The sequence below is a fragment of the Phalaenopsis equestris genome, unplaced genomic scaffold (genome assembly GCF_001263595.1).
Source record: "Phalaenopsis equestris unplaced genomic scaffold, ASM126359v1 Scaffold000761, whole genome shotgun sequence".
In the NCBI taxonomy this organism is placed as follows: domain Eukaryota; kingdom Viridiplantae; phylum Streptophyta; class Magnoliopsida; order Asparagales; family Orchidaceae; genus Phalaenopsis; species Phalaenopsis equestris.
Window position 1 is genome coordinate 579,964 of NW_018165201.1, and position 3,349 is coordinate 583,312.

General features: G+C 27.6%; 1 long non-coding RNA gene across 3 annotated transcripts in view; it reads right to left on the reverse strand.

Moving 5' to 3' along the window:
- Positions 1 to 3,349, reverse strand: part of LOC110030897 — a 28,516-nt gene that overhangs the window by 1,381 nt on the left and 23,786 nt on the right. The gene's annotated exons all lie outside the window — the stretch shown is intronic.

Here is a 3,349-nt window from a genome sequence, read left to right on the forward strand (position 1 = left end):
GCACGAAACAAACTACAGCAGATTAAAGTTTCTCACAAAATTATAATTTATGCATGCAACCGCCGTAGTAAATGTCAGGAAGATCCATTTTATCAAGGGCCGTTTGGGAACAACTTGTGTCTTTTATTTTATGTTGTTGTCTTTATGTTTGATTTGAAATAGAGCATATTTGGTATTAAAATATGGCTATTTTTTTAAAAACACCAAAAATCGATGTTGTTGAGTGTTTCCAAAAATATTTTACTTTTTTTTTAGACAAAAAATATAAAAATATAAAAATATATACAAAAAACACACTAAACAAACATTATTTTAAACACAAAAGAAAAAAATAAAAATAAAAATAAAATTGATCCCAAACAAAACCTTTAATTTTGGATTTTTTTTTCGTCTCTTTTTAAAAAGAAAAAACTTTTAAAATAGAATTTTTTTTAAAAATTAATATAAAAAATGGCATACTAAACATAAAATTTGTAAAATGGGCAAATCGCATGTTGCATGACGCAAAGTCGTCTGTCACATGGCGCAAAGTAATCTATCACATGACGACTTTTCCATGTTGTTGTCTTCCTCCCATCCCTAGTTTTGTCATGTGGCGTTGAGAAATCTTTGCCCAATGCATAATCTTCTTCCTCAAAACTGCATTTTTTATACTCTTAACTCCGTTTCTAATGCATTTCTTCTCCCTTCGAAACTCTACGTGCACTGCCCTCGTATGGACTTCTTTCATCCCATTGGCTTGTCTTTCATACCTTCCTGCTTTTTCTTCTCGAGGTGTGATCCCTCTCAAAAATGACCTCGTAAAGCTCTCCGGTGAAGAAAGAAATAAAAATATGATTTTTCGGGTATGTGTAGAGAGAGTGAAATGGTGGTAAAGGATGAAGTGAGATTCAGAAAAACAGAACAATCTGTTTGAAGTCGATGGCCGCCGATAAACTTGTTCAAAACTTGTTTCGATGACTGGGGAAGGAAGATGGCAATCATAATAAATAAATTAAATAAAGAAAAAATTTACCACACAACAAAGTCGCCACCTAGCAGGCGGCTTTGCCCATTTTACAAATATTATTTTTAAAGTGTGGTTATTTATTATTAATTTTTTTAAAGAAAAACTCTATTTTTAAAATTGTCTTTTAAAAATATATTTTCTTAGTATGTTTTTTATATATTTTTACTTTTTATTTCTAAAAAACAAATTAAAATGCTTTTTAAAACACTCAAAACAACATTTAGATGTCTTTGAGTATTTTAAAAGCAATCCTACGTAATCAAATGGCCAAGCATGCTATGTTTGGGTCGTTTGGGATCCATTTTATTATTGTTTTTTATTTTATTTTTTGTTTTTATTTTGTTATATTTGTGTTTTGATTTGAAGCAAAACATCTTTGATACGTTTGATTAGATATGATTGTTTTTTAAAACACTCAAATCTTCTAAATATTATTGAGTGTTTTGAAAGATATGTTAATATGTTGAGTTTTTCCAAGGACATGTTAATTGCTTTAGAAATAAAAAATAAAAATAAAACATGTAAAAAAAAAATAAAGCAAACATGTTTATTAAAATAAAAGAAAAAACAAAAACAAAAAGGAATTGATCTCAAATAAAAAGAATTAAATAAATAAATTCAAATGCATACCACACCATTCTTTCAGTATTTAGAAGTTTGATATTTATATAACAGTTCAATGTCATAAACCTGCTAAAATCTATGCATGAAAATGTGTATTTCGCTTTAAAAAAGTTATTGATAGCAATGCTTTTTATGTGCACTAATTATTTGAATGTTATGCAAAGACTATTTAAGTATTAGATATGCAAATACATAAGAATTGTTCGTATGTATGTAAATCCTCATGAATAAATAGTGATTCACTGACACATTGTTGGCAAAATTAAACCTGATGGTATTTTCTATGCAATATTAAAGATTTGAATTCTATGTATGTATAAAAAAAAAGGTGTTAGATATGTAACTACAATAAGAAAGATATGTGTGGTATGAATGCAAATCCCCCTAAAGATGGTGATTTGCTACTGAATTATTGGTGAGTTTAGATTTAGAGGATATATACGTTGAACCTGCAATAGGTTTAGTGCAGCAAATTTCCACTTGCTGATTGCTCGAATTCATTTACGTTTATTGAAGGGAGGCAGCAAGTTATTGCAACAGGAGTGACAGTACTGTGTAATTCCTGATTAACTATAACAGCATAGAATTGAGGCAAATGATAGGCTCCGGCAATCAGTGCTAATTTCAGTTTCGGTTAATTCTTAATTGTTGAAATAACTTATTAAGAATATGCTTCATGATAAATTTGAAAATTAAGCAACTACATATGAAACAAATTTGTATTTCTGAATTTCCAAATATGGTCATGAGTTCGAAAAATATTAAAATGTGTAGTGCAATCATATGATACCCATAAAGTAAAAGAGATAAATTTTCTAATTATAATTGTATTTTTATTTATATTTCTTATATTGTAAAATTTAACATGAAAATAATACATTATACAGATATACTATTAATTAATGCCCTTTTTTTTGCACAACATGGTTATATAATTTAAATTGCTTTCTTTTAATTTAATAGATAAATTGTATTAAATGATCGATTATATAATGACAATATTTTGAAAATATTTCATATATAATACAAACAGGTATACTATGCTTTAAAAAATAGAAAAAATACCTACGAGTATTCAATTTAATTAAAATTTCAAGAAAATTAGAAATTTCATGCCTGGACCCTCTTTCTACTAAGCAAATCCTCTGATTTTTGCTGCCATAATTTTCTTCTTTGCTTAACGTTTATTTCATCTAAGAAATTAATCTATATTTTAGTTTAAAAGGGGGCCTTTACGTGCATACCGCCTCATTCCAATGTATTTACATATCTAACACCTAGACTTTGCTTTTTTACATTTATACCGCACAAATATTACATATCACATAATGAATACCGCCATTTTAACTTTTAAAAAGTTATTACACATTCTCATGCATAGGTAAAGAGGCGTGCATCTCAATGATGATTGAATACAAAAAAATGATGAGTTTGATGGTAAAAAAAAGGTGAGGCATGCATTCAAAATTGAAGTTGAGGTGCCAAACTGTCGGCCGTTTTATTGTTCAACTTCACTTTCGTAGTTTAAAAAGGTGATGATTTTGTGATTTTGAAAATAATTTAAATATAAATATAACTTTTTTAAAGAAGTAACATTTTAATTTTTAAAATAAATGAGACCAAACGAGTCTCACATTTTTAAATAGTTTAAATGATTTAATACAATACTACAAGCAATACATTTATCCCGAAGAATAAATATATCACTTGTAATAG